Raw genomic sequence first — 12,736 nt, 5'->3', positions numbered from 1 at the left:
CTCTCGTGTATGCCGGACTAGCAGGCCGGATCTGCGCAACTTTCAAAGACAAGCTAGGCCAGAAACCTGCCGGCCTCAGCCTAAAACTAAACCGTGAGTTAACATCTCAATCCCCGCTAAAGTTAACGTGACTACTGGACCTCAACTAAATCCCCTAAATCCAGTGGAACAGCGCAAATCAGTCTACGGACTCTAAAACGCTTAAGGTCCCAACCACTTTCAATCTCTAAGAGACTTTGCATGTATAGAGACTGTTCCGGTTATAAAGCTTGCATAAAATCTTCAGTAAAAGTTCCGACAAGTTTCTTCAAAACTCTCCGGTTGTGGACAATTATTCCATACCTCCCTATCGCTCTTGGGAAGGGTGGCGGTAGGACAAGCATTACAGAGAATAGCCCTCACCCTGGCGTCGTGAATAGAAAGGGGTAAGCAGACACCCTTTAATTACCGCACAGCTACACTCCCCATACCCTACACCCCCAGGCTATCACACATGGCACACTCGACTTCTGGTCCAAAATTAGTGGTCGAAATATTCTCTTTTCTTACACCAGGCTTTTCCTAAGCTTATGCTGATGCTGGCACCTTCTGCAAGTTGGCAGCTAGGGAAACTACCAGCCCTGGCACACAATGCTACTCCATGGGGTAGTCATCTTATTGTTATACAGTACTAAGGGTGCTCAGACAGTGCTTGTGGCACACTATCACATGAAAGCATCTACACATTTGCATAACATACATACAATGCGTTACACCTCAGGTAGTCATATGTTGCAGTCTTTTGAACAGCACCCTGCACGTACATAGCACCTGATGACAAACAAAACTGGTGACTTCCCTTTAAAGGGGTACTCCGGTGGAAATTTTTAATTTTTTTTTAAAATAAACTGGTGCCATAAAGTTAAACAGATTTGTAAATGACTTCAATTAGAAAATCTTTACCCTTCCGGTACTTATCAGCTGCTGTATACTACGGATATACTTCAGAGAAATTTGTGAAGTTCTTTCCAGTCTGATCACAGTGCTCTCTGCTGACACCTCTGTCCGTGTCAGGAACTGTCCAGAGTAGGAGAGGATTTCTATGGGGTATTTGCTTCTAATCTCGACAGTTCCTGACACGGACAGAGGTGTCAGCACAGAGCACGGTTGTCAGACTGGAAAGAACTTCACAAATTTCTCTGTATTATACAGCAGCTAATTAGTACTGGAAGGCTTCAGATTTTGAAATAGAAGTAATTTACAAATCTGTTTAACTTTCTGGCACCAGCTGATTTGAAAACATTTGTTTTCCACTTGTTTCCACCGGAGTTCCCCTTTAACCCCATACAAACCCAAAAAATGTACGTCAGTTGTGGCGATGTACATAGGGTTGCTACCTACCTGTATGTCGGTATTTTGGCCACCCTGCAATGCAATGGACAGTATTCATCCAACCAATCCTTCAACTCCCGGAATGTTGCACCATATACCATACCAGTGTTTTCCAACTAGAGCGCCTCCAGCTGTCGCAAAACTACAACTTCCAGCATGCCCGGACAGCCAACGGCTGTCCGGGCATGCTGGGAGTTGTAGTTTTGCAACACCTGGAGGCACCCCTGGTTGGGAAACACTGACCTATACTTATATACTACTATATAGTCTAACATGCTGGTAATTGTAGTTTTCGTTTGGGGCAACTAACTGCAACTCCCGAATTTAATAAAAATAAAAAAAAGAGATCAAAAAGTCACATCAAAACAAAAATCATACTGTGAAAAACCACAGATCGGGGCACCAAAAATGATCCTTCATACAGGCCCCGTATAAAGAGAAATAAAAAAGTTATAGGGGTCAGAATAGGACAAATTTCCCCCGCATATGTATATCCTGTGATGTTACGTATATATAATTAATTATGCAAATTAGCATGGCCGGTATTTTTTTGCAAGAAAGGTGGCAACCCTATTATTGTCATACTGATCTCACAGGCACAGCTACATGTGACTTAAGGTTATCGTGACGCCGATCGTGACGCCTCAGGAGCACAAGTGAAATGTTTATGTGATGTCTCAGTACGGGATATACATCTCACAGTTCACGTCCCCAGGGCTCACCTGCATTGTACCCCTATAATCTGTATCATTGTATATTATGTGTAAAGGACCTTTGATATGGTCACATGGTTATTGATCACATGATAAGGGTTGTCACATGTTAAAGTTGTATGTTTTGTTACCCAGAGAGCACCAGGTGACCAGATGACCCGCAGCTAGCCTATGGGCTCCTTGCTCAGCCCATAGGCTAGGGGATAAGATGTCTGATCACGGGGGATCCCTGTGATCTTCCACGCCGCACCCCGTTAGAATCAGCCCCTGGAGCGTGCTTGCTCCAGGTCTGATTACTGGCGATCACGGGGACGGAGCTGTCATTCCCTTCCCATAGGCATGCATTGAGTGGGCGGAGCGTGACGTCACACAGGGGCGGAGCCGTGACATCACTATGCTCCGTCCCCGTGATCTTCCACGCCGCACCCTGTTATAATCAGTCCCCGGAGTGTGCTCGCTCCCAGTCTGATTACTGGCGATCACGAGGACGGATAATAGTGACATCACGGCTCCGCCCCCTCAATGCAAGCCTATGGAAGGGGCGTGACAGCTGTCACGCCCCTCCCATAGGCATGCATTGAGGGGGCGGAGTGTGACGCCACACAGGGGCGGAGCCGTGACTTCACTATGCTCCGTCCCCGTGATCGCCAGTAATCAGACCCGGAGCGAGCACGCTCCGGGGGCTGATTCAAACGGGGTGCGGCGTGGAAGATCACGGGGATCCCCAGCGGCGGAGATAGGGGATAAGATGTCTTAGCGCCGGAGTACCCCTTTAACACCATATGCCCTTGGGCTACAACATCTGCCTCGTACACCTGACATCGCACCCCTGTCACTCACCGCATTTATTTTGGAAAACCCTTTCATTTCCTTGGAGGTGTTGCGAATAGAACCAAAGTGCTAAGAATACACGTTAGATGTGATGTATCTACAAGTTCTTTGCTTCCAGGTTTCATTGTTCCCTGGAAAAGACTTCAGAAAAAGTCTTTTATGTTCCGTGACTCACCTGACTTGCTGCAGACAAAATGTTCTCAAGCGTTGCCAGGCCTGGATTGTGTTCGGAGCTCGGTGTCCCTGATGCCAACCTTCCTGCCTGCTCCATCCAAAACAGGAGCACATGATGTGGATGGATCTCATTGACTTTTATCTGCCCTCCCAATGACCAATCCGCCTTTTTAGGTCCAAAAATTCTGGTCAGATCATTTTTTTTTTATTTTTTTACTTCTATTAAAAAATCTTAATCCTTCCAGCACTTATCAGTTGCTGTATACTACAGAGGGAGCAAAAAGTCTCGAGAGACAGCACTGGACCACTCGGCTGTGCCCGTACCTATCCGGAGGGCCAATCCAGAGTCACAACAATCCAAGAAGAGATGTACAGCACAAGCCGGAGACTCCAATAGCAAAGGAAAGTGACTTTTATTGGTAGCTACCCAGATGCAACGTTTCGGCAAACAAACTGCCGAAAAAGGCAGTTTGTTTGCCAAAACGTTGCATCTGGGTAGCTACCAATAAAAGTCACTTTCCTTTGCTATTGGAGTCTCCGGCTTGTGCTGTACATCTCTTCTTGGATTGTTATACTACAGAGGGAGTTACATAGTTCTTTTCTGTCTGACCACAGTGCTCTCTGCTGACACCTCTGCCTGTGTCAGGAACTGTCCAGAGTAGGAGAAAATCCCCAAACCCCTCCTGCTTCGGACAGTTCCTGACATGGATGTGTGGTGTCTGGGGTGTTGCAATGATGTTACAGGGTCTGGTGGTATTAACCCTTGGTTTGTTGTGACGCCAGGGTGCGGTTTGCATGGTATAGAAGGCCCTGCCGCCAACTGGCCCAAAAACGGCAGGGCCTAGGAAAGATGAATTGAGATATGTTGATTGTGCTTGGCTTAATGTCCAGGAGATAAGAGCAGGAACCAAGAGCGTGAATTTAGTGACTACAGCCCCTTATATACTAGGGGGGCTGGACTAATCCCATTGATTGTCAAGCCTAGAGGTCCTGAACCCAGAGAACTCTGGGTACATCACATGACAGTATCACATGACAGTATCACATGACTCCGGAAGGTCCTATACATTATACTATACAACTTTGTACATAATTGTATACATATTGACCAATATACATTATATCTTTAATGCATTATGTGAGGCGAGTAAAGGGTAAACCCTGCAGAAGAACCCTGGAGGGAATGGAGGGACTCCAACTGAGGGGACTTAAAGGACAACTGTAGTGGTACCGTTTTACATATGCCCGTGCCTGGGCCTCAAAAATAAACAAAATGAACTCATACATACCTTCCTACGAGCCCCCGTTGGTCCGGCACAGGCCTCACGATCTGACAGTGCTGACGTCATTCCACTTCCTGGGGACGGGGAAGCCGCAGAGCCGTCGGCGTATCACTGGCCGCATCGATGTCCTGCCCCGGCCTGTGATAGGCTGAGCCCACTGTCATGTAAGGAGCTCTGACCGGCTTCTTACATGACAGTCGGCTCAACCTATCACCAGCCGGGGCGGGACATCGCTGTGGCCGGTGATACGCTGACGGCTCTGCGGCTTCCCCTTCCCCAGGAAGTGGAATGACGTCAGCACTGTCAGATCGTGAGGCCTGTGCCGGACCAACGGGGGCTCGTAGGAAGGTATGTATGAGTTCATTTTGTTTATTTTTGAGGCCCGGGCACGGGCATATGTAAAACGGTACCACTACAGTTGTCCTTTAAGACAGGGACAGGACAAGGTCCTGTACCGGGATACCACAGATGGAGGTGTCAGCAGAGAGCACTGTGGTCAGACCGGAAAGAACAACTCAACTTCCTGTGGAGCATACAGCAGCTGATAAGTACTAGAAGGATGAAGATTTTTTTTTTAAATATAAGTAATTTACAAATCTGTTTACCTTTCTGGCACCAGTTGATTCAAAAATAAAAAAATAAAATGTTTTCCGGTGGAGTACCCCTTTTAAGAAATAAATTTTCAGGGCAGGATTCATATGATCTAATTTTAGCATCCATATTGCTTCCCTGACACGTGTCTCCCCCCCCCCCCCCCCCCCCCCACAGTTATTCTGAACCAAGCTTGAATCACCATAAGGTTCTATTGGGATCTAAGTTTGGTTCAGTAAACCTGCAGAGTACAGGTGTTGTGGCTGTAATATGGACCCTAAAATGAGGCCATGTTAAAACCATCAGAAGAGTTAAAGGGGTACTCCGGTGAAAAACTTTTTTTTTTTTTTTATCAACTGGTGCCAGAAAGTTAAACAGATTTGTAAATTACTTCTATTAAAAAATCTTAATCCTTCCTGTACTTATTAGCTGCTGAATACTACAGAGGAAATTCTTTTCCGTTTGAAACACAGAGCTGTCTGCTGAATCACAAGCACAGTGCTCTCTGCTGACATCTCCATCCCCATAGCAAACATATGCTGTTCTGGACAGTTCATAAAATGGACAGAGATGTCAGCAGAGAGCACTGTGCTCGTGATTCAGCAGACAGTTCTGTGTTTCAAAAAGAAAATAATTTCCGCTGTAGTATTCAGCAGCTAATAAGTACTGGAAGGATTAAGATTTTTTAATAGAAGTAATTTACAAATCTGTTTAACTTTCTGGCACCAGTTGATTAAAAAACAAAAAAAGTTTTTCACCGGAGTACCCCTTTAATGGGGATTTGGAGTAGAAAGTACCAAAAGGCCACTTCTTTGCCTCTTATTTCTTTCAATTCATTGGAAAAATGAATGGCCTATCCTCCATAGAAGCCAGTGTTTGCCAGTTTTGTAACAGCTGGAGGCACACTGGTTGGGAAACACTGATATAGGCCATCAATGTCGAGGGTGGGAATCCCAGCTACTCCCCCGATCATCTGTTTACGGGGCTTAAAGGGGTACTCCGGTGAAAACCTTTTTTCTTTTAAATCAACATATTTGTAAATTACTTCTATTAAAAAATCTTAATCCTTCCAGTACTTATTAGCTGCTGAATGCTACAGAGGAAATTCCTTTCTTTTTTGAACACTAATGGCATCACGACCACAGTGCTCTCTGCTGACATCTCTGTCCATTTTAGCAACCGTGCATAGCAGATGTATGCTAAGGGCAGCATGGTGGCTCAGTGAGCACTGCTGCCTTGCAGTGCTGGGGCCTTGGGTTCAAATCCCACTAAGGACAACAATAAATACAGAGTTATTATTATTATAATGACGTCAGCAAAGAGCACTGTGCATGTGATGTCCTCAGAGAGAATTCAAAAAAGAAAAGAATTTCCTCTGTAGTATTCAGCAGCTAATAAATACAGGAAGGATTAAGATTTTTTAATAGAAGTAATTTACAAATCTGTTTAACTTTCTGGCACCAATTGATTTAAAAGAAAAAAGGATTTCACCGGAGTACTCCTTTAAGTGCTCATGCCAGAGCCTCAATCTCTTCAATGTTATTTTTTGATTAGATATCTTTTTGTTAACGTTTTTGTCATAAGAATGAAAGAAAAAAAGTGTATTACCATTTGCTGCCAGCAGGGATCAGAAGACTCAAAACATAAGTAACATGGTGGGCCTGAAGAAGACCCTAGTAACATGGACAAAGGGGATACCATGTGATGATACGGATTCCATTAGCCCTATATTTGTTTCATATTAATTCAATGCTTTTCTTTTTTTATAGACTTCACTATCTCTTTCATTCTAGTAAGAAGCTCAGACATAGATGGAGCCCGACAATCTCACCAGTCAACCACTATGGTTTTTACAAACCTATTAAAGGGGTACTCCGTTGGAAAACTTTTTTTTGTTAAATCTACTGGTGCCAGAAAGTTAAACAGATCTTAATCCTTCCAATACTTATTAGCTGCTGAATACTACAGAGGAAACTCTTTTCTTTTTGGAACACAGAGCTCTCTGCTGACATCACGAGCACAGTGCTCTCTGCTGACATCTCTGTCCATTTTAACAACTGTCCAGAATAGGAGAAAATCCCCATAGCAAACACATGCTGCTCTGGACAGTTCCTAAAATGGACAGAGATGTCAGCAGAGAGCACTGTGCTCGTGATGTCAGCAGAGAGCTCTGTGTTCCAAAAAGAAAAGAATTTCCTCTGCAGTTTTCAGCAGCTAATAAATACTGGAAGGATTAAGATTTTTAATAGAAGTAATTTACAAATCTGTCTAACTTTCTGGCACCAGTTGATTTAAAAAAAAAAATAAAATGTTTTCCACCGGAGTACCCCTTTAAAGAACTCGTTGTATGGTAAATTTATTGTGGTCATCCCCTAGGATGCCCTCTATGTACCCAAGGAGACATACTAGTGGCTCTCGAAGTACTGTTTTTTCGCCGTATAAGACGCACTTTTTCTTCCCCAAAACTGGGGGGGGGGGAGAAGTTGGTGCGTCTTATACGGCGAATACACATTTAAAACCCTGTCCTATCGCGGCGGTCCCTGCGGCCATCAAAGGCCACCCGCGGCTAATACAGGACATCACCGATCACGGTGATGTCCTGTATTAACCCTTCAGATGCGGCGATCAAAGCTGACCGCAGCATCTGAAGCGAAAGTGACACTAACCCGGCTGCTCAGTCGGGCAGTTCGGGACCGCCGCGGTGAAATCGCAGCGTCCCGAACAGCTTACAGGACACCGGGAGGGACCTTACCTGCCTCCTCGGTGTCTGCTCCGTGCCGGGATCCCCTGCATGGCCGGTGCATTGCCGTGGAATGAGATTTGACATAGAATGAGATGGTCCGCCTCCATCACATCCTATTGGCTCACTCTTGTCACGTGACATATTTAAACGTCACGCATCGATGCGCACAATAGTGTCAGTTTGGCTATCACAGGGAGAGGGTCTCCTCTCCCTGTGATAGCTGAAGCTGTACGGAGCTCTCATGGCCTCTGTGGCCCGACAGAAGTTCACACATGTACGCAGCTCATACGGCTGCCTCATATACACTTACTGTATTATTACATGTACTGTTGATCCACAGCGCTATCGGGATCCCTATGCCCGATGGCGCTGTCATCAGTGTGCGGCCCCGCGAGCGCCCCACGCGCGCAGCTCTACTCCCCGTCCCCCGCCCCCCCGCAGCTCTACTCCCCGTCCCCCACAGCTCTTCTCCCCGTCCTACGCAGCTCTATACCCCGTCCCCTGCATCTCTACTCCGCGTCCCCCGCAGCTCTTCTCCCCGTCCTACGCAGCTCTATACCCCGTCCCCTGCATCTCTACTCCCGTCCCCCGCAGCTCTTCTCCCCGTCCTACGCAGCTCTACACCCCGTCCCCCGCAGCTCTACTCCCCGTCCCCTGTGAACGCTCAGGGAGCGATCCACAGCGCTATGGGGATTCCTACGCCCGATGGCGTTGTCATCAGTGTGCGTCCCCGTTAACGCTCAGGTAGCGGGGAACAGAAAGTAGAGCATCGGGCGCAGGTAAAGTAGTACTGCGCATGCGCAGCACTACGCGAATAACTTGACCTGCGCCCAATGCTCTACTTTCTGTTCCCCGCTACCTGAGCGTTAACGGGACGGGGAGGAGAGCTGCGGGCGTGGGGCGCTCGCGGGGACGCACACTGATGACAGCGCCATCGGGCATCGGGATCCCGATAGCGCTGTGGATCAACAGTAAATGTATATGAGGCAGCCGTATGAGCTGCGTACATGTGTGAACTTCTGTCGGGCCACAGAGGCCATGAGAGCTCCGTGCAGCTTCAGCTATCACAGGGTGAGGAGATCCTCTCCCTGTGATAGCCAAACTGACACTACTGTGCGCATCGATGCGTGACGTTTAAATATGTCACGTGACAAGAGAGAGCCAATAGGATGTGATGGAGGCGGACCATCTCATTCTATGGCAAATCTCATTCTACGGCAATGCACCGGCGCTCTCGTTCGTCGTCATCACGTCGTCGTGCACACCGTCCCGTCATCCAATAGGAGCGGCGTGCGTAGCGACGTGATGGCGGCGACGGAGAGCGAGGATCCCGGGCAGTAGAGACGTTCCGGAGCGTCGGGGACACCCCGGGGACGCGGCGACAGCGATGGAGGGCGACATCCAGGGCAGCGGTGACGGGTTGCGGAGCGGCGGGGACACGTATTACCTCCTATACCAGTGGTCTTCAACCAGTGGACCTCCAGATGTTGCAAAACTACAACTCCCAGCATGCCCGGACAGCCAACGGCTGTCCGGGCATGCTGGGAGTTGTAGTTTTGCAACATCTGGAGGTCCGCTGGTTGAAGATCACTGTCCTATACTTTACATTGTATTCTAGATTTTCCTCCTTTAAAATTGGGTGCGTCTTATATGCCGGAGCGTCCTATATGGCGAAAAATACGGTATATGAAAGACTGTATAGATGTGAGAGAAAATGGCCGACCAGAAAAAGTTTAGATGGGAACAAGACCAAAGCATATGCATAATGGGGGAGATTTATCAAAACCTGTGCAAAGGAAAAGTTGTCCAGTTGCCCATAGCAACCAATCAGCTTGCTTCTTTCATTTTCATCAACTGCCGAGCCGAGAAGTTCGTGACGAATCGAATTTGCTGTAAATTCGCTCATCTCTACCCTGGAGCTTAGAAAACCCAGGAATATTGGGGTTATGCCAAATAGAAAGGGTAAACTTGCCTACAGCAAGAACGTTTGTCACTTTAGTCCAGACTCTCCACATAAGTGGGACACAATTTAGGTACCATAGTGGGAATACTGGTTTCCATTTTAGCCATGAACCTCTACCTAAGATTGATAAAAGAAGGAGACCAACTGAAGAGGTTGGCGCAGCGGCACCCCATCCTCTAAACTGCTGGTGCTGGGAGGTCAAAAATACAGCCAAAGGTTAAAGGGGTACTTCGGCCCAAAGGATAGGGGATAAGGTGTATGGTTGTTGGGGTCCCGCCGCTGGGGACCCCCCGCAATCTACATGCGGAACTCACTTGTGAGCACTGCAGTAAGCGCTGGAGGCTCCAAGTCTTATATGCCTCCCGACCACGGGACAGAGTGTCATGATGTCACGACTCCGCCCCCGTGTGACTTCACACCCCACCCCCTCAATGCAAGTCTATGGGAGGGGGCGTGACGGCCGGGTTGTTGTTATGTCACAGGTGGGATGGGACTACTCTATCAAAACTATAGCTTTCAGCTGTCAGGACATACTGGGGGTTGTAGTTATACCACAGGTGGGATGGGACTACTCTATATCAAAACTTCAATGATCAGGGCATGCTGGGGTTTGTAGTTATACCACAGGTGGGATGGGACTACTCTATATCAAAACTATAGCCTTCAGCTGTCAGGACATACTGGGGGTTGTAGTTATACCACTGGTGAGATGGGACTGCTCTATTTCAAAACTATAGCTTTTGTCTGTCAGGACATACTGGGGGTTGTAGTTATACCACTGGGGGATAGGACTACTCTATATCAAAACTATAGCGTTCGGCTGTTAGGACATACTGGGGGTTGTAGTTATACCACTGGTGAGATGGGACTGCTCTATTTCAAAACTATAGCCTTCGGCTGTCAGGACATACTGGGGGTTGTAGTTATACCACTGGTGAGATAGGACTGCTCTATTTCAAAACTATAGCCTTCAATGATCAGGGCATGATGGGGGTTGTAGTTATGTCACAGGTGGGATGGGACTGCTCTATATCAAAACTATAGCCTTCAGCTGTCAGGACATACTGGGGGTTGTAGTTATACCACAGGTGGGATGGGACTACTCTATATCAAAACTTCAATGATCAGGGCATGCTGGGGTTTGTAGTTATACCACAGGTGGGATGGGACTACTCTATATCAAAACTATAGCCTTCGGCTGTCAGGACATACTGGGGGTTGTAGTTATACCACTGGTGAGATGGGACTGCTCTATTTCAAAACTATAGCTTTTGTCTGTCAGGACATACTGGGGGTTGTAGTTATACCACTGGTGAGATAGGACTGCTTTATTTCAAAACTATAGCCTTCAATGATCAGGGCATGATGGGGGTTGTAGTTATGTCACAGGTGGGATGGGACTGCTCTATATCAAAACTATAGCCTTCAGCTGTCAGGACATACTGGGGGTTGTAGTTATACCACAGGTGGGATGGGACTACTCTATATCAAAACTTCAATGATCAGGGCATGCTGGGGTTTGTAGTTATACCACAGGTGGGATGGGACTACTCTATATCAAAACTATAGCCTTCGGCTGTCAGGACATACTGGGGGTTGTAGTTATACCACTGGTGAGATGGGACTGCTCTATTTCAAAACTATAGCTTTTGTCTGTCAGGACATACTGGGGGTTGTAGTTATACCACTGGTGAGATAGGACTGCTTTATTTCAAAACTATAGCCTTCAATGATCAGGGCATGATGGGGGTTGTAGTTATGTCACAGGTGGGATGGGACTGCTCTATATCAAAACTATAGCCTTCAGCTGTCAGGACATACTGGGGGTTGTAGTTATACCACAGGTGGGATGGGACTACTCTATATCAAAACTTCAATGATCAGGGCATGCTGGGGTTTGTAGTTATACCACAGGTGGGATGGGACTACTCTATATCAAAACTATAGCTTTTGTCTGTCAGGACATACTGGGGGTTGTAGTTATACCACTGGGGGATAGGACTACTCTATATCAAAACTATAGCGTTCGGCTGTTAGGACATACTGGGGGTTGTAGTTATACCACTGGTGGGATAGGACTGGTCTATTTCAAAACTATAGCCTTCGGCTGTCAGGACATACTGGGGGTTGTAGTTATACCACTGGTGGGATAGGACTGCTCTATTTCAAAACTATAGCCTTCGGCTGTCAGGACATACTGGGGGTTGTAGTTATACCACTGGTGGGATAGGACTGCTCTATTTCAAAACTATAGCCTTCGGCTGTCAGGACATACTGGGGGTTGTAGTTATACCACTGGTGCGATGGGACTGCTCTATTTCAAAACTATAGCCTTCGGCTGTCAGGACATACTGGGGGTTGTAGTTATACCACAGGTGATATGGGATTACTCTATATAAAAACTATAGCGTTCGGCTGTCAGGACATACTGGGGGTTGTAGTTATACCACTGGTGAGATAGGACTGCTCTATTTCAAAACTATAGCCTTCAATGATCAGGGCATGATGGGGGTTGTAGTTATGTCACAGGTGGGATGGGACTGCTCTATATCAAAACTATAGCCTTTGGATGTCAGGACATACTGGGGGTTGTAGTTATACCACAGGTGAGATAGGACTTCTCTATATCAAAACTTCAATGATCAGGGCATGCTGGGGGTTGTAGTTATGTCACAGGTGGGATGGGACTGCTTTATATCAAAACTATAGCCTTTGGCTGTCAGGACATACTGGGGCTTGTAGTTATACCATAGGTGGGATAGGACTGCTCTATATCAAAACTTCAATGATCAGGGCATGCTGGGGGTTGTAGTTATGTCACAGGTGGGATGGGACTGCTTTATATCAAAACTATAGCCTTTGGATGTCAGGACATACTGGGGGTTGTAGTTATACCACAGGTGAGATAGGACTTCTCTATATCAAAACTTCAATGATCAGGGCATGCTGGGGGTTGTAGTTATGTCACAGGTGGGATGGGACTGCTTTATATCAAAACTATAGCCTTTGGCTGTCAGGACATACTGGGGGTTGTAGTTATAGCACTGGTGAGATAGGACTGCTCTAT

This window comes from Hyla sarda, chromosome 4 (genome assembly GCF_029499605.1).
Source record: "Hyla sarda isolate aHylSar1 chromosome 4, aHylSar1.hap1, whole genome shotgun sequence".
In the NCBI taxonomy this organism is placed as follows: Eukaryota; Metazoa; Chordata; class Amphibia; order Anura; family Hylidae; genus Hyla; species Hyla sarda.
The sequence above is the reverse complement of the archived record's forward strand: the minus strand, read 5'-3'. Positions refer to the sequence as shown.